We start from the raw sequence: 19,955 nt of genomic DNA, 5'->3' as shown, positions 1-19,955 counted from the left end.
CCCACTGTGGGGTTCACAAGTTCTGTTTCTTAACAAAGACTTGATATAAGCATGGGCAAGGCTCAAAAGAAAATTGAACTGAAACAAGGTGCTAAATAACTAAGTAGCTGAAATGAGGCATTAAGTACTTCTTTGATTGTCATTACATATACTCCCTCAAAGGAAAAAATAATGGATATTGAATTAAATAGAACACTTCAAGAATACCTGATTAAAAAAACAAAGAGGAATAGAAATTTTGACTTTTCAACAAAAGGCTCAAGAATAGCATGAAAAGGGAAAAAGTAGTCATAAAAGACTTAAAAGGATTAAACTGTTTACATTCCTATATTTTGGAAGATTTAAGGGTTATGGGATTTAAAGATCTCCCATGCCCCATGGACGTGCTGACATATCAGAGCAAGAGAAAGTGAAAAGCCGAGCTAACGGTCCTGCGGTTGGCAGTTGGTGGCAGTTGCCTTTTTTTTTTTTTTTGAGTTTGGACTCCTGCTGAGGACTGCCAGGGGCCAGAGCTGCTGGGAGCGCTCTTCCAGGACGCTGGGTGGTTGCTGTGAGTGGGGAGAGGAGGACCTTTGCCTGAGGTAGCCTGTTCTGTTTTAAAGGCTTGAAAATGTGGGTGCTTTCTACTTTATCTACCTGTGCCAATGTCATAACTACTCTGATGGCTTTCACTTTCTGGTTTGGGGACTCAGTCTTTTGGTATCTTAATAAATTTTCTAGTTTATTTCCCCATATGGCAAACCTGACGTATTTTGTGATGGATAATTATATCAGCATATTTGTAATCTCTATAGGCATTGTGAATATGGCATTGCTGATACAGAAGATTGTAATGGGAATGTAAATTTTTAAGATCTTCCCTGCCCCTAGGCTAAAGTGCACTTGGAGCCTGGGGTGGGAGGCCTGTTTTTCAGTAGATACTTCTTGATTGGCCAGTGAGTCAATAAGGTTGTTACATTCTCTGAGCCAGGAGAAGGCTATATAAGCCCTGATGTGTAGCTTTTTGGGGGGCCTCACTTTGAGAAGTGTTCTGTGATTTGATCATATGAGACTCTGGGAAGCCATTGGTTGTTGAGACCCCCCCTCCCCTTTGAAAAACCCAGATGTTGATTTGGTATGGATGTGGTGGTTGGACAGTTTGGAAGGCTGTCTACTTGATTTGTTTCTGTCTTGATAATTCTGTCTGTATACTCTGAAGTTCGGGGTGCTGACCTTTTTCCCCTGAGCTAGGAGAACGATACATATGTTTGACTGATTAAAGTAAGCTTGTTAACCTATTTTGAGTTGATTTCCTTTATCAAAGCAGATCTAAGAACCTGTGGTGGCAGCAACCTTGGGGACGCTGAGGTGCTTGCTGCTACAAAGATGATCATTTTAACTCCTGAGAACTTTATCATCACTAGGACATCTTGAAGGAGTATATGTAGACAGAGGGAATGGTTGTGACTTGATTGTGGTGAAAGGACCTCAAAAAAAAAATAAAACGGTAAGAAAGAAGATATATTGGGAGAATGGGAAGGGAGAGAAAGAATAAGGAAATTTATCTCACATAAAAGAGTTTCATGAAGAAGAGTTTTCACAGTGGACAGGGAAATGGAGAGATGGCAAGTAACCTCACTCTCAACAGAATTGATTCAAAGAAAGAATAACATACCCATTCAGTTGGGTATTGAAAGCTATGTTAAAAAAGCAAGTAGATGGGGAAGATGAATAAAGAAAGTGGTGGGGGAACTGAAAGAAGCAAAGACAGATAATGAGGGCAGTGGTCAAAAGTAAAACACTCTCTTGAAGAGGGATGGAGAGAAAAGAGAGGGGATAAACAGGGGAAATAGGATGGCAGGAAATATATAATTAGTGGTCATAACTGTAAATGTGAACAGAATGAACCTCACTCATAAAACAGAGAGCACAATAGATTAGAAACGGGAATCCAATGTGATATAATTTACAAAAAATATGTTTGAAACGAAAAGACAAAGAGTTAAATAGGAGACTGGAGCAGAATCTATTGTGCTTCAGCTAAGGTAAAAAAAAAAAGAAAAGAAGTCAGAAGTAGCAATCATGACTTCAGACAAAGCAAAAACTAAATAGACTCAATTAAAAGATATAAGTAGGGAAGCTACATTTGGCTAAAAAGCACAATAGACGATAAAGTAATATCAACAGTAAACATATATGCACCAAATGGAATAGAATCCAAATTCATTTTTTTTTAAAAGGTAAATGAGTTAAAGGTGAAAATAGACAGTAAAACTATACTAGTGAGGAACTTCAACTTTCTCCCCTCAGAACTAGGTAAATCTAACCATAAAATAAATTAGAAAAAAATTAAAATTAAATTCTAGAAAAAAATTGATGTAAAATATCTCTGAAGAAAACTGATTGAGAATAGTATCCCTTTTCCTGATCTGTATGTGACACTTTCACAATAATTAAGGGTGTATTAAGGCATAAAAACTTGACAAATGAAGAAAAACAGACAAATTAAATGCAACTTTTGTAGACCATAAGTCAATAAAAAGTAAATTCAATAAAGGGCCATGGAAACAGAGATTAAAAATTTATTATTTAACCAATGAGTGAGTTAAAGAAAAAATCATAGAAAAATAATTTCATTAAAAAGAATGACAATGAGACAACATATCAAAATTTGTGGGAAACAGCCAAATAAGTAATTAGCAGAAAAATTTATCTCTAAATGTTTACATCAATCAATTAGTGAAAGAACAGATTGTTGAATTGGGCATGCATTTAAAAAAATTAAAAAGAAATTAGGGATACATTAAGTATCCCTAATTAAATACAAAATTAGAAATTCTGAAAATCAAAGGAGAGATTAATAAAAATGAAAGTAGGAGAACCATTGAATTAAAACTAGGAGCTAGTTTTATGTTTTAAAAATAGGTAAACCATTGGTTAATCTTATTTTTTTTAAATGAAAACCAAATTAGCACTATAAAAGATAAGATGGGTTAATTCACCACCAATGAAAAGGAAATTAGAGAAATTATTGGAACTATTTTGACCAATTACATACAAATAAATCTGACAATCTTATTGAAATGTATGAATTATTTAAGAAAATATAAATCGCCTACTTTAATAGTAGAGGAAATAAAATACATGAGCAATCCAATCTTAGAAAAAATAAGCTGAATAAGTTGTAAATGAGATCCTTAAGAAAACATCTCTAGAGCCAGATGGATTTACAAGAGAATTCTACTAAACATTCAAAGATTGGTTAATTCCAATAGTATAGAAATTATTTGGGAAAATAGTTAAAGAAGTCCTATCAAATTTCTTTTATTACATAAATATGGTGCTTATATCTAAACTAGGAAAAACAAAAACAGAGAAAGAAAACTGCAGAACAGTTTCCTAATGAATATTGATGCAAAAGTTTTAATAAAATACTAGCAAGGAGATAATAATAGCATATCCCAAGGATCATATACTATGACTAGGTCAGATTTATGCCAGTAATACAGAGTTGGTTCAATTTTAGGAAAACTATATGCATAATTAATTATATAGATAACAAATTGAACAAATATCATAATATTCTCAATAGATGGAGAAAAAGCTTTCAACAAAATATAAAACTCATTCTTATTAAAAATACTATATAATACAGGAATAATTAGAGCTTAAAATGGTAAGTAGTATCTTTCTAAAACCATCAGTAAGCATTAACTGTAATGGTAATAAGCTAAAAGTCTTTCCAGTAAGATTAGGGAGGAAGTAAGGATGTCCATTATCACCACTATTATTCAATATTGTACTAGAAATACTAACAATTGAAATAAGATGAGAAAAAGAAATTGAATGGATTAGAAAAGGTAATGAGGAAACCAAACTTTCACTATTTTCAGTTGATATAATGGTATACTTAGAGAATCCTAGAGAATCAACCAAAAAACCTAGTTGAAATAATTAACAACTTCAGCAAACTTGCTGGATATAAATAAACCCACATAAATAATCTTCTATATATTACCAAAAATGTTCAGCAGCAAGATGTAGAAAGAGGAATTTCACTTAAAATATCTGCAGACAATATAAAATACTTGGGAGTTTTTTGATAAAACAAACCCAGGAACTATATAAACACAGTTTCAAAACACTGTTCACAGAAATAAGTCAAATCTAAACAATTAGAGAAATATTAATTGGTCATGTGAATAAGACAAGCCAATATAAGAATAACTATAATTCTACCCAAATTAACTTAGTACTGTACCAAATATCATCCAATGCTATACCAAATTACCAAAAACAATTATAACATGTCTCATTGCCATCAGATATAAACACTTTTGTCTGAATTAGTTTATCAGCTTGAACTATGGCAGTTCTTTCCTTCTCACTCCTCAAGCTAGCTAATAAAATGCAGAAATATAGTCCTAATGTAGAAGACAGAACTGGTAAGAGATGAGGGAAAGAGAAGATCAGAAAGGGAAGTCTGAATTAGGGTAACTTTGGCAAGAAGAAATAACAATCTTCTAAAATTGAGGGGGAAAATGGCAGGATGAAGGTATCTATAGAGATGCTTGGAAATATGGTGAAAAAGAACAAATGACATTCTAATGCTGTCACACTCATCTTCATATATTTGTTCCCATCACTTAGACTGTATGCAATCCCTTGAACATGCCTATAGTTTTACTATATTTTTGTCTTTTCTCAGCCTCATCTTTTTTCCTAGCACAATATATTGCACACAGTTGTCACTTAATACATATTTGTTGAATAGGAAACTAGACTGTCAAGGGCCTTGAATGTCAACCAAAGGAGCTTTATGAGTGGTAAACTTTTTCTGCATTGCAGCTTTGCTACACTCCTATATATTAACCTGTAGAAGTATAACATTTGTCATTTTCTTATAATTCAATTCTGGTATTAATGTCATTGGGCATATTGGCTCATGACTGGCCCAATAAGTTAGAAAAAGCTCTCCCTGAATCTTTCTATAGCCACTATTGTGTCTGACATTGGTGCATGGGAAGGGGGAAAGTAGGCTTTGACAATATGCTTATTACAGCAAAATTAACTTGGTTAAAGCTCCACTAAAAAATAATAAATCATAGCAGCATTCAACTACAGAAAGTCAAAAGGAACAAAACACAAACAGGAACAAAGAAGGAATTTAAAATCAATAGTATTGTACCATAACTCCCTGGGTATCCATTCATAATATACCCATAAGGAAGTAGGAAAGACATGGCCTAGGGTCATAAGATCTGAATTCCAAATTGCCTTAGTATATTGAAGTAACATGGCATTCATATACAAAAACAATAAATTTCCAAAAGAACAAATTGGGGGGAGGGGAATGAAAAAACGCTACTCAAATATCCATACCTTTGATGATTGGCCACTTCCTCTCTGTCACTATGTTGAATCCTTCAAGGGTCTATTTTAAGTCTTACCTCTTCCAAGAAGCCTTTCCTGGCCAAATCAGGGTGTAGTGAACTTGCCATCCTCTAAACTAATAGAGCTCTTCTTGTTGGGACTTATTCTTTACTGCTTTGTATTCTGAGTTATCATTTTTATATTGGATTTTCCTATCTCCTGAGCTAGACTGTAAGCTTATTGATGGCAAGGACCATGGCTTATTCCTTCCTATTCATATTCCATGAAGCAGCCAGAATAACATAAGGGACACTAAGTAGTATCTTGTAATCACAGTATCTTAGATTTAGACCTTAAAACATGGAGTCCAGTAATTCATTTTAAAGGTGATGAAACTAGGCTCAGGTCAAAAGTTAGAAAGTATCTGAAATAGAATTTTGAACTCAGATCTTCCTGATTGCAAGCTTTATGCTTTATCCACCAAGTCAAATGAATATTTGTGGAATAGTTGGTTGATTAATTTTACGTGATAAGGAGCATATTGGTCATGTGGGTAAGTGGGTAAGGTTTGCAACAATAATGAGAGAAAACAGAAAGAATGCCTGAGTGCTATACTAATATCCACAAAATGTTAAGAAAATCAGAGAAAAGTCTCCAGAGAATTGTGGGGTCAGTTGATAGACCTCAAGCATAAGATTACTGTCTATAATGTATGGCAAATATTCACACACAAATACTCACACACCAAAAGATCTAAAGACTATAGAAAGTAATATTTGAATGTCACATGGCACATAGAAAGGTTAAGAATCATTTTGTTAGTAATCCATCCCTTAAGCTTCCTGATGTCAATTCTAAACTTTAGATAAACCCTTTGCTGACATACTGAGTGTTGTGGAAGTAAGGGATCATGAGGACTGGATTAAGAGCATAGATTACCAACGGCATGAAAAAGATTAACATGGAAACATGGTTGGTTGCCTCCAATTAAAATAAATTGAAATGATTTCTTTCCAAATGATAACAACAATAACACTAGAAACATTTGGCAGTTTCTCTGAATGTATAATGAAGGATTACACTTCTACCCACATTTATTTCCTGTAGTGTGCTATACTGATGGAAGGCCAGAAAAGTGACAACTCCTTAATTAGTTAACTGTAGGTGACAAATTGAGAAAACTTGCTGTGAAATCTGTAGCGAGGGAGGAGACAGTAGAATTGGCCAAAAAAAAAAAAACAGTTCTCTTTCCATATTATACATGACTTAAAGTATAAGATATGAAAACCCAGAAAGATAAGATTCCCCAGCAACTATGCTGAAAAGCAAATATAATTCTTGGCTGGCCTCCTCATTTATCCAGTCAGATCTAGGAGTTTTTATCATTGTGATTTCTCCTGTGATAGAAGGAGCAATTAGAACAAAGGATTCGGTTTTGTTCAGTAATGTCTCTACCTAAAACAGCCAAGTAGAGTGTTCAAAATTGAGGCAAAAACAAGTTAAAAAAGGGCATGCGAAAAACAGACTTGCATGTTCTCAGCTGTCCATGTGTTCCCAACTTAACACTGAGGGCTTTGGAAGTTTTGAAGTAACAAGGAAGTTCCCTTATTGGCCCCCAAGCAGGAAAAGTTACTGACTCAGTCCATATTTTAAAAGGAGAGTATGCTGAAATCAGGTCAAACTAACTCATGAGAGCCAATAATTAAATTTTCAGTGTGAATATTTAAATCTTAGAAACTGTCAAACCCTACAAATTGAGTCTTGAGTTATTATTTTGTTGGTTGTCTAGACTTAAGAAAATTATGGGAAAATATGAATAATGCAGATTACACTTGAGTATCTCATATATGCGTGCATTCATGCATGTGTGTATGTATGTATGCATGTACATATATATGTATGTATATGAGGGCAATTAACCATTTAGCAGCACATAATGTAACCTTAGACATTCCCAGAGTCATTGTCCTGGGCCTCCATCAGTGCTTTCCCCTCTTATTTTTGTGGATCATAAGAACATTATCTGCAATTGCTTTCCATGAAGGATGAATACACTGACAGCTTTCCTTATCCTCTATGCTGGACACCATGTAATGATAAATACATGACAGAAACTGCTAACTTAAAGGAAACTTGGAGGTCATATAGTCCAATCCCCTCTAAAGAAAATGGTGTCTAGAAAAGTTAAATAATTTGTCCAGTCATGAAAAACATTAAGTGGCAAAGCTGAAGTTGAAACCCAGATGGTCTGACCCCAAACTCAGTATTACCTTCACTATAGCACACTACCACCTATAAAGGCAAACCACAACTTGGGTTTTGTCTTGTCTTTTGGGTATTTGTTCACTCCTGATATTAGGTAAATAAATATCCATCCAGAGCAGGCTACTTTGAGAAGCAACCTTATGAGTCTAAGAAGTCCAGAAGCCTTGGGTTCTCTTTATTGGAGCTGACCAGTGGCATGAGGGAAAGTACCTAGCAACTCTTTCAATGCCCTTGGAGAAAATGACCACAAACAAGAGACTGGGCCCCAAACATGGCTCATGGGCCCTGGGTGATAGAAAGTCAAAGTCAAATGTAATGCTTCCTCTTCAGAAATCCCCAAATCTGCTTTATGTTCTGATGGAGTTTAAACATTAACCTCCTGAAAGAGTCTAATAGAAGTTGTAAGTTAAGTTTCTGAAACTTGTTTTAAGTCTTTTTTTAAATGTACTCCTGTGAATGTTTTGTGTATTTCAGCATTGTTTTTATATGTAGTAAATACCAGTCCTACTCCTGATACATCAAGTGTCTTTTTATTGTCCTTTTGGAGAGACAAAGACAAGAGTCAAAATCTAAACTATGAGTTAATTTTTCCCCAGGGGCTGGGGTCACCATTTAATGAGCTTAAAAGTATGAAAAAAGGGAACCTAGACCCTCTAATTGTAGATCATGTTCCCCTAGGACTAAACCCCATTCAAACAACTTACATGGCTCCAGACACCTTAGGCATACTTGGCTCTAGCACCAGTTATTAAAGTTAAGCACATAAAGATGTAATCTTTAAAATTGTATCTGGTAAGTACCTTGCAAAGATAACCTATGCTATTTATTGGATTACCTCAAAACACAATTCAGAATTTTGTAATGATAGCTGTACATAGTAATTACAGGCTACATTACCTCCATTGAAACCATGGTTACTAATCAGTTACCAACTTGGCCTGCCACTGTAATAGAAAGTATCGGGGGGGGGGGGAATAAAGAAGTGTACCAATAATAATATATTCTCAGCTCTAAGATAACTGTGGAATGGCTATTTACTTTGTAATTAAACTCAACCTCCTGTTCTAATAATAGCTACATATCCTCCAGAGATTTATGTATGCAATTATGGAGTACCCACTGTGAGTGAGAATAGGAATGAGACACACAGAGAGAGAAGTCAGAAAGTAATATTTAATTTTTGACACTTTAGAAGTCCTTTTTTTTTTTCTTTAGAAGGTAAGAAAACACAAAGATGTTTCCCACATCTTGGAGGGATAAAACTGGACAACAATAGACATGTGTTCTTTAATTTTAGAATTCTGAAGTATTAAAGATATGAGAGACCCGAGAGGTCTACTAGAATAGTTTGATACTATATGCCATCTTTTTTTTCTAAACTAGCCTAGTGAACGGTCATCTAACTTCTTGCAGGGAGGGTAGAGAAATTCATTTCCATTTGGAGTCAGCTCTCCTAAGTTGAAATTTCTTCCTCTTATTGCATGAATCTTGTGCTACCAATAAATTCCATTCTGCTATAGGTTTAGCTACCTAAAACTAAACAGAATGTCTAATTTCTATTCCTATAATAGCTCTCCAAATATTTAAATATTTGAAGACTACTGTTATCTTGTAGCCCTCCTCCTCATCCCCACTTTCCCAGAGCTTTCTCTTCTTCAGGCAAACTTGCACCATCTCCTTTAGATATTCCCAATAATGTAACTGTCAGATCCTCTACCATCCTGATCACTTTTCCCTAGATACCCTCCACTGTGTGGTGTCTCTCTCAGAAAGTGTTGTCCAGAATTAAATACAATACTCCAAATGTGATCTGACAAGCATAACATACAGACTCCTTCCCCCCTTTTTTTTCTGCCCACTCCTTTTCTTTTAAGGTAGACTAAGATTTTATCAACAATCACTGGCATAGTAGATAAAGTTGCTTCTGAAGTCAGAAAAAACTTGGTTCAAGTACCAGTTTTAACATATGTCACTTAAGCTCTCAGTTCCCAAGGCAATTCTAAGAATAAAAATTCCCTACATCAATGCAACTAAGCTTTTAGGAGATGGAGTGGGTGTATTTTAGAGTAGCTACAAAGCATGACTAGGTCAAATTGAATTTGTAAGCAAATAAAACTCTACAGCTTCCCCCCCCCCCCACAAACTGGTGTTCAATTGGATCTCACCCATTCTATACATGTGATATTGATTTTTTTTAATTCAAATATAAGATTTTACATTTATCATCATTAAATTCCACATTGTTTGAGATCTTTGGAAGCGGTTGCTGGCATTCTACATGTTAGTTTTAGTGTCCTGTCCCACATTGTGGTAATTCAGGTTTATGAACAGTCTCTATGACACTGGATCCAGGCATAAGCAAACCAGGTGCAAAGTCGTTGTTCCCCCAGAGGCCAGGAGAGGTTAGGGGCAGAAGAAGCAGACAGATAAGCAAGGCTACGGCAGCTCAGATTCTAAACTGCTAATGCAGGTGATAAGGATATATGAGAAAAGTCCTGAAGGAAATCAAAGGAGCAATTTCCTGCCCTAGGAGAAAGCAAACATCAAATCCACTGAAGATAGAGGCAGAAATCAAGTTTCAGGAAACAAACCAAATTGGGGTAAGAATAACAGACGAGATCCAAGGAGTCATATTTACCAGGTCTGACAATTTGATTGAATTGTTGCTTGCCTGGCAGCAGCATTTATTTGTACTAGGGTGAGTTGTGAATTTGCTTACTCACTCCTCTCCCTTCTTTCCTATTTAGCACAATCCATCCCTACTATGGGCTGATTCTGACAATAAGTATGTCTTCTGAATTTTCTTTCAAAGTACTGCTTATAATGTTGAACCCCAAAAAGTCAAGGACAGAGAAGCATAAGATACATAACAAGGGACCTTAATCTAAGCTGGCATGAATCCATTAATCAATTATTTTTGAATATCAGTCCCTACAATTCCACCTAACTGTATTATCATCTAGTTTTGATAAAACCAAAGTATCTGCTTCCAACACAAATAGTCCAGTAACAAGTTCAAAACTGGAAATGAATTTAATGTGAACTTGTGCTAGATTGTATCAGGGCAAGTTCCCACCTTGAAAATGTCAGATAATTACAAATGAGAACTTAATTTATTGTTTTGTGGATTGCTTAGGCTTAAGAAAGTGATAGAGAAAATGTTGGTAACAGATTAAACTTATAAAAATCTGCCATGGATAGACTTTTTTTCAGAGAGCTGATTGTTAAACATTTACCAGAATAGCATAATGATCCTTTTTTTAAAGTGTTTACAATGTATCTATTAAATAATATATTTTAGAATTTTTCTAGTGATCAACATTAGGCTCACGAATGTTCAATGTTTAAAAAGTCCTGTCTTATACTTTCTCCTCCCTTTAAGCTCTAAATCTGTGATTCTATGATCTAATTGGTCCCTCTCCTCCAAACTGAATCATTGCCCATTCCAAATCTTTTGAGAAGCTTTTCTTACTCTCCATGATTCCTCAAAGATTACTGGCAATAATTTCCCAAACTCATACAAAGCTCTATTAGAATCCTGTCAAATAATTTATCTGGTCCATAGAATTGAACTATTTAAAATAGTTAGGATATACTTATGAACTTTGTGCATATCCTGGGTTTCTGGTCTCCCTTAATGCTTGTGTCTAGTGTATAGCAGACACCTAGTAAACTAGATAGTTTGAGAAGTGATAAATCTGTCCAGGCAGAAAAAGAGTTCACCAAACTTTCCTTGCGTATCAGCAGTGCAGTTGACCCTGTCAGTGGCCAATGAAGTTTAGCCTATGTGAAAACAAACAGACAAACAAATAGAACATATTATCTGGCTTAAATAGTAGGCCTAGCCTTTTCCTTCCTCTTTGCCTTATACTACATATTACAAAAGAAACTTATCTGCAACTCAGATTAGTGTGTTTTATAAACCAAGGCTTGCTTTAGGCTTCATCTTTCCAGACACTATTCTTTCTAGGCTCTGCCAGTATTCTATTTTCATCTATTCAGTCCCAACCTTCTACACCAAGGGTTCTTAACCATCTTTTGTGTATAGACCATTTTGACAGTCAGGCAAAGAATGTGGCTTCCATTTCAGGAATATGCTTCTGAATTTTTGCATAAAATTGCAATAATTGCATGAAATATTACAAAAATGCTTAAGATAAAATGCATGATTGTGAAAGAAACCATTTGTATTAAAATGTGGTTACAAAGTATATGTTTAAAATACAGTTCATCAACCCCAAGCTAAGAAGCTCTGCTCTACACAAGAGGGCCAATCCACATTATGAATTAAGACAAGGTTCAGATAAAAGGAGCAAACCTAAACGGAGAAGCAACAGAATGGTTCAAGAGTTTTCCAAGACAGCAACTAGAATGAAAAGGCAGGGCCAAGCTAGGTTTAATAGTATTGTTGTTTGTTGTTTGTCCTTCATTTTTGAAGAGGACCAATGATATCAGGAAGATGATGTCTTGATTTGCAAATGAATTGGATTTAAGTGACGCAGAGCTTTCTGCAAAGTCATCAGTCTCACTCTCTCCTCACCAGTCATATGAGTTCACTGTCAAGATATAGATCAGGAAGACTGGAGTTGACTACAGACTCAGTAAAAGACCTTGGCCTTTTTAAGCTAAAGTCTTTCCCAGGTCTCAGTTTGTCTGAGGCAACACCCATTGAGTTATTTAAGGCTAAGTAAGAAATGAGGTGAAAATGGACTTGCTTGCAAGGAAGAAAGGAAGGAAGAAAGGAAGAAAGAAAGAAAGAAAGAAAGAAAGAAAGAAAGAAAGAAAGAAAGAAAGAAAGAAAGAAAGAAAGAAAGAAAGAAAGAAAGGAAGGAAGGAAGGAAGGAAGGAAGGAAGGAAGGAAGGAAGGAAGGAAGAAGGGAGGGAGGGAGGGAGAGAGAGAGAGAGAGAGAGAGAGAGAGAGAGAGAGAGAGAGAGAGAGAAAGAAAGAAAGAAAGAAAGAAAGAAAGAAAGAAAGAAAAGAAAGAAACAAAGAAACAAAGAAAGAAAGAAAGAAAGAAAGAAAGGAGGGAGGGGAGAGAGAAATAGGAAGAAAAAAAAGGAAGGAGGGAGGGAAGGAAGGAAGGAAAAGGAAGGAAGGGAGGGAGGGAGGGAGGGAAGGAGAGATGGAGGGTAGTAGTAGCTGTAGCACTGGGGACCCAACTGGTACTAGCCAATACTGCTGCCTTCCCGGTCTCTTTAGCTGATTAACCATGTTGGTCTCTTTAGATGCTTCTCCCTCTTCCTTCCTATTTGGATGATATGTAATTAGATGGAATTTCATTGTTTTTAAATGTAGCACCTAAGAAGGTAGCCCATCTTGCATGTGGGACTTCCGGGGGGAAAAAGGATAAAAAAAAAACCACTATTGTAGGTTCAAGATATGCTCTAGGTCTGAATGCTCTTAAAAAAAAAAAGAAGCAGTAAGGGAGGCAGAGCCAAGATGGCAGCATAGAAGCAGCAAAACTCCATATACTCCCTACATAACCACCTCAAATACCTTATAAAAATGACTCTAAACAAACTTTAGGGCTACAGAACCCAAAAAAGTGACAGAGAGAAACAAATCTCCCACTGAAGGGAGCCCAGCAGGCAGACAGACATTGCAGCACACTGGGAGCAGAGCCCAGCCCCCCATGAGCCCAAGGTTTTAGCCTCAAGGTGGCCCCCAACCAGCTGACAGCTGGAGAGATTTTGGGAGAGTGGATCACCAGCAGCTATGGTGGTTTCCAGAACTGTCAACCCAAAAAATGACAAAGAAAAAGTGAGGGTTCAGTGTGGAATTTGTATCTGGAAGTGCGGTCTGGCCTCTGCCTCTGGACGGAGAAGTGGCTGAAGTGTGGTGGCCATGCAGCCTCCACTGCATGCTGCTTCAGCGTTCCTGGCCTACAGATTGTAGGGGGACCAGCAATCAGTGTGAGGGGTAATCCCTCTTGCTTTAACGGGCTTGGATCTGAATTTCTGTCCGTGGTGGAGGTCCTGGGGAGCAAGACCAGGTGCCAGAGCCAATAGAGGCTTCTGAGAGGGCAGCCAACTAATAGCTCTGGCATGTGAAAAAACCTCAGCAATTTGGGACAAAGCTCTCCTCTCTGGTAGAAGAGTTCTACTGTGACAAAAAGCTCAAATGTCAAGTAATTGAGTGGCAACATGAGCAAGCAAAGGAAGCAAAGCAAGCACAGAAATCTGACTTTGGATTCCTTTTTTGGGGACAAAAAGGATCAAATCATGGAACAGGAGGAAGGCAATGAAGTCAGAATTCCTGCACTAAAAGCTTCCAAGAATAATATGAACTGGTTAAAGGTCACAGAGAAGGATCAAGAAGGATTATAATAAGACAATTGGAAGAAAAATTGGGAAGAGAAATGAAAATGATGCACGAAAATCATGAAAAGATAGTCAACAACCTGACTGAGGAAAATAACACCTTAAAAATAGTCTAACTCAAATGGCAAAAGAGGCTGAAAAAGCCAATGAGGAAAAGAATGCCTTAAAAAGACAAATTTGCCAGATGGAAGAAGAATCTCAAAAGCTCACTGAATCATTCCTTCAGAATTAGATTGGAGCAAATGGGAACTAGTGACTTTATGAGAAATCAAGACACTATTAAACAGATCCCAACAAATGAAAAAAAAATAGAAGGCAATGTGAAATACCTCATTGGAAAAATCACTGACCTGGAAAATAGATCCAGGAGAGATAATTTAAAAATTATTAGACTACCTGAAAGCCATGATCAAAACAGAACCCAGAAAACATGCATCAAGAAATTCTCAAGGAAAATTTCCCTGATGCTTTAGAACCAGAGAACAAAATAGAGGTTGAAAGAATCCACCAATCACCTCTTGAAAAACATCCCAAAAAGAAAGCTCCTAGGAATATTATAGCCAGGTTCCAGAGTTCCCAGATCAAGGAGAAAATATTACAAGCAGCCAAGATGAAACAATTTGAATATTGTGGAAACACAATCAGGATAACACAGGATCTGGCAGCTTCTATATTGAGGGATTTAAGGGCTTGGAATATGATATTCCAGAGGTCAAAGGAGTTGGGATTAAAACCAAGAATCACCTACCCAGCAAAACTGAGTATCATGTTTCAGGGGAAAATTCAATGGAATAGAGGACTTTCAAGCATTCTTGATGAAAAAAAACAGAGTTGAATAGAAAATTTGACATTCAGATACAAGAAGCAAGAGAAGAATGAGAAGGTAAACAGGGAAAAGAAATCATATGGAACTTATCAAAGTCTAACTATTTACATTCCTACATGGAAATATGATAATTATAACTTATGAAACTTTCCTCAACATGAGAATAGTTGAAGGGAATATAAATGTGTGTATATGTATATGTATATATGTATGTATATGCTTACATACATATATATGTCTATATAGGAGGGTATGTGGGCATATGAATACATATGTGAGTGTGTGTATACATGTGTACAGGTAAACATAGACAGATGGCACAGGACCAATTGAATAGGAAGGGATGATACTTAAAATGTGAAATTGAGAGGTGAGAGAGGACTATAATGATAGGAGATGGGGAGAGACAGAATGGGATAAATTATTTCATATAGAAGAGATAAGGGGAAACTGTTACTATGGAAGGGAAGAACAGGAGGGCAAAAGGGTATGTGTCAACCTTACTCTCATTGAATTTGGCTTAGGGAGGGAATGACATACACACTAAATAGGGTATCTCACCATACAGAAGAGTTTGTGGGAAGTGAATGAGAGAGGGGATGATGGAAGGGACAGCAGGTTGGGGGGAGCGAAGTTGGAAGCACACACTTTTGAAAAGGGATTGGGTCAACGAGAAGAATAAAACAAGTGGGAGGGGTGGGATAGGATGAAGCAAAATATAATCAACATTTCACAATATATCCATTATGGAAATGTTTTGCATAGCTATACATGTACAAAGTATATTGAATTGCTTATCTCCCCAGTAAGAGTGAGTGATGAGGGAGGAAGGGAAAGAATTTGGAATTCAAAGTTTTAAAATAAAATATTTTAAAAATATATTATTATTTTTTACATGCAACTGGGAAATAAGATATACAGGCATTGGGGTATAGAGACCCATCTTGCCCTACTGGAAAGTTGGAGGGTGATGGCGGAAGGATATAGGAAAGAGCAGATTGGAGGAGGGGAGATAGAGTGGGATCACTGTTTTGGGGGTGGTAGGTAGGGGAAAGATGGGGAGAAAATTTGTAACTCAAAATATTGTGGAAATGAATGATGTAAACTAAAAATAAATATAAAAATTAAAAATTAAAAAAGAAGCAGTAAAACTATTTACTTTTACTAAGCAGAGAGAAGATAATTAAAGATAAAATGCATTTAACAAAATACCACATTTAGAAAGTTACAATAGAACATTTGTTCCATAAACATGGGACTCGTTCTCTCACAAATACAAATAGCATCAACAAAAATATTGAACATTTCTAGAGAATCAACAAGAGGGAGATTAATGCAGAAAATAGATGTGACTAGGGCACATTCACAGAAGGAAACACTTTTAGGAAATTCTCATTGCTAGAATCCATATGTAAAGGGGCAACTTACAGTTTTGATGCTATAGAGTCATCTCAATTATCACTGCTTCTGTTGAACATGAACCATCTTGGTAAGTATTCTTTTATGAGTGTTTTATTCCACCTCTGTGTTGCTCTCTAGGTCTTGTGGTTGCTTCTAGGCATTATTCTGCTGCATCCATGATGACTGACAATTAAAACTAATTGGAATTTTTTTCCCCAAGCCCTCTAATAAGCCTAATGCTGAACTACAAATTTTCAGCATTCCTAACATGTCAAAACAGGTGGTATTTGTATAACCTAAGGCAAGCTTCTGAAGAAATTCCAAAAAAGGGCATGTTACTCCTACCCCTGGATCAATTGAGGAATCCTATTTCAAGATGAAATGTGTGTGTGTGGGTGGGTGTGTATGTGCATAGTAATTGCATTTTTCCTTACACACACACACACATAAATACACCTGAAAATGACTGCTACTCACTCTTCTTACTCACACTGACTCTTGGCTCTGCCTTCATTTCATAAATTTTCAGAACATATTTATTCATGATATTCCCAATTGTACAATTTTACAAGTCACTTTATAATAATGCTTCAATGCATAAAATAAAATACTTAGGAATGCAAACAAACATTATTTGCTTTCAACTAATGGATTAGTCTGGAATCCTCAATTGAGGATTCACTTTACAGAAAGGATTCATTTTCCCCTTGGCAAAAAGAAGTTAGATTTAACTTCTCTTTTTAACTTGGAGGTAAGAAGCTAAAGCCTCAACTGTTTTAGTCAAGTTTTAGTCTTTCCATACCACCAGGCAAGTGGAAAATGATCAGATGCTTTTTATCCATAAGAAGAAGAATTTGTTCTTCCCCAAAGTATTAACTGTGTGCATCTTTTTTCTCCTAATAAGAGAAGCTTCACCTTTCAGAGACTAAACACTTTTTGGAATATAGAAAGCAAACCAGGTAAATAGAACCTGCAGGCATTTAATCTGCCTTTAAGTCTCCTTCTTCTTTATTACATGGAGCAACATCTTTGTCCTAAGAAGTTTTCCTCTGAGTTAGAAAAAATCCATTTTTTTCAGAGTTCAGACTGAGACATATTTTTAATCATGAGCAGTGTTGGCATTTTTTGACTACACATCTTTATGATGGAAGTTTTGTTTTTCTCACTTTTTTATGGAGGGTGGGAGGAGAGTAAGGTAGATCTCCCTGAAAAGAAAAGAAAATCTAATTTTTTAAAAAGTCACCCCTGACTCACATAACTTTCAGCTTACTAACCTGATCTCCAAAGCAATTTTTCACAGGCGGTCTTTCATCAAACCATGAAAATGTCTATGGGTCTAAGATCCTACCATTTTTCAATACCACCCAAAATATTTTTGGTCTCTCATAAATGAAAAAAGGTAAGAACAAACACACACATATATATACACTCACAAAACAAAGCAAACAAAATGATAAGTGGGGGCATCAATCCTTTGTCCTAAATTCCTGACTTTATTATATATATGTGAATACAAAATTACTTCTAAAAGAGTTTGAACATAAAGGTTCATTGTTTTTGAGTTTTCCTCCTTTTTAGAATTTTTAAGCATAGAACTATAATTAACCTTTTCTTTCTAAAGATGGTTTTGTGTGATACACACATATGGTGTAATACAAATTGGCTCCTTCACTGGAAGGATGGAGAGACGATAGGAAAATAAAAATAGATAGAATAATTAATAATCCCCAAGTGAAGCCCCTTCTATATATACAACAAATGAGATCTGCCAGTTCCTCTTACCCAAAATTGGTAGATTGAAAAGATGCCCAATGTTTAATGAAATGTTTTTTGGGGGAATAAAAGAAGCCTAGCTACCTTTATATTCCCATTATAAAGCAGCACTAATCTAGATGCCTTCTCTTCTATCTGATTTAGCAGTAATTCTATAAAATATTGTGATTTCCTTGGAATTTCCTATTGTCAAAAACATACTTAGTCTAGGAATAAGCCTCTTCAAAGGGGAAAGGTACAGATTTCTTCCACCTATATGATCGGATGGAGTCGCTCTGCCCTTCCTCCCCTCATCCCGATTTACACCTTCCTGCACATCCTGTGTAACATCTGTTTTTGGAGCATCCATTGTTCCTATAGAATCTGTGGAAATCAAACTGCTAGCATTTCTCATACTCTTATGTGTGCTCGTTAGCTTCTTTGGGACAAGGATAGCTGAGAAATCAGGTCATGGTTAAATGGCACCTGTATTCTGCATCCTTTTTGTTAAGTACCATTGATGGTTTATATATTATCAGTGCACACTCTAGATTCAGGTTTCAGTACTAAACCTTGACATCTAGAGCTGTATGTATATAAAGTGAGACAGACAAAAACTTCTGGTTACAAACCTTAACAGCAAATAATAACCCAGAGCAGGACTAATCTCACTCCTCCCAACCAAGAACAATTTGTTCTACTAGATGAGAAGTGCAATAGTAGCATATGACTTTATCAGAAAGTATTTTCACAATAATAAGCATTCTAACATTTTTTCATTTATATTTTGTGAACTGTGACCTATGATATTGGTGGTCAATCAGCTCACACCATTAGCTTTTGTGCAAACTATCATATAATTCAAGTGACACTTTATAAAATGAGTCTACTAGTGGATCCCAGGCAGTGGAATATTTTCTATTTATTTCTAAAACTGTAGTTTGTAAGGATCTTCTGGGATTTCTACAAGCTATTGTCCTATAGCATTATGGTTTAGAGTATGACCAGCTTGGAATTATTTTCTCTGATATGAACTATGAATTAGCAGGAATAAATTAGCAATTTACTTATGATAGCTCCCTTGGAAGTCTTATAGAAAGCTGGATCATTTTTTTTGCTGAGATTTTCTAGCTATGGTAAATGGATATATAAAGGTTATTGGTCCACATGGGATTGTTCCTGATTGGGTAATTCTGTCCAATCCCCTCATTTTACAGTTGAGAAAATTTATAGCCCAGAAAGGATAAACAACTTGCCTAAGTCACCCAATTAGTAAGCAAGTACCAGGATTTGAACCCAGATTGTTGATTCCAAATTGAGTCCCATTACCTTAAGTATCATTGAAGTGGACTTGATGTTGAAGTGGCTAAGAACCAAGCAAAGGTTCAAATATTTTTATAAGCATTTTGATAACTATATTTCAACATACATTTCATTATAATTTGCATACATTTTATTAAAAACATCCCTCTGAGAAGGGAGATCAAAGATTTTATCACACTGCCAAAGGGATCCAAGATACACAAAAGGTTAAGAACCTCCTTCTTAAAGGATTATGGTATCAGGCTTACCTCAATTCCCCCTAATTCATTTCATTTCAATTCAATTCAACAAATATTTGTTTAGTGTCTGTGATCTTCAGAGCACAGTGGGAGGCACTGGGAGATAGGCAACATTTAGATAAGATACATTCCCTGACTTTATGTAGCCTACAGTTAAACTGTACAGTGGCTAGACCTCTGAACCTGGAGTCCGGAAAAGCCAAGTACAAATCCTTCCTGCCTCAGTTTACTCCCATAAAATGGGGAGAACAATAGTTCCAAGGGAAGCTAGATTGTGCAGCAGATACAACACCAGGCTAGGAGTCGGGAAAACCTGAGTTCAAATCTGGCCTTAGACACTTATTAGCTGGGTAACCATAGGCAAGTAGTTTAATCCTGTTTATCTCAGTTTACTCATCTATAAAATGAGCTAGAGAAGGAAATGGCAAAGCACTCCAGTATCTTTGCCAAGAAAATTGCAAATGGCATCACAAAGA

At 36.1% G+C, this 19,955-nt stretch overlaps 1 long non-coding RNA gene across 1 annotated transcript in view; it reads right to left on the bottom strand.

The window, feature by feature from the left end:
- The window catches only part of LOC138142372 (uncharacterized), an 88,116-nt gene extending 71,607 nt beyond the window's left edge, over positions 1-16,509 (bottom strand). The window contains exon 1 of the long non-coding RNA XR_011163416.1: positions 16,193-16,509. This is a non-coding gene — a long non-coding RNA (uncharacterized lncRNA). The remainder of the gene's footprint in view (positions 1-16,192) is intronic.
- Between the last annotated feature and the right edge of the window lie 3,446 nt (positions 16,510-19,955).

Source organism: Petaurus breviceps, unplaced genomic scaffold (genome assembly GCF_028583685.1).
Source record: "Petaurus breviceps papuanus isolate PSGF00001 unplaced genomic scaffold, PetGlider_PUasm1.0 90574, whole genome shotgun sequence".
Classification (NCBI taxonomy): domain Eukaryota; kingdom Metazoa; phylum Chordata; class Mammalia; order Diprotodontia; family Petauridae; genus Petaurus; species Petaurus breviceps.
This window is presented reverse-complemented; position numbering and strand designations above follow the sequence as displayed.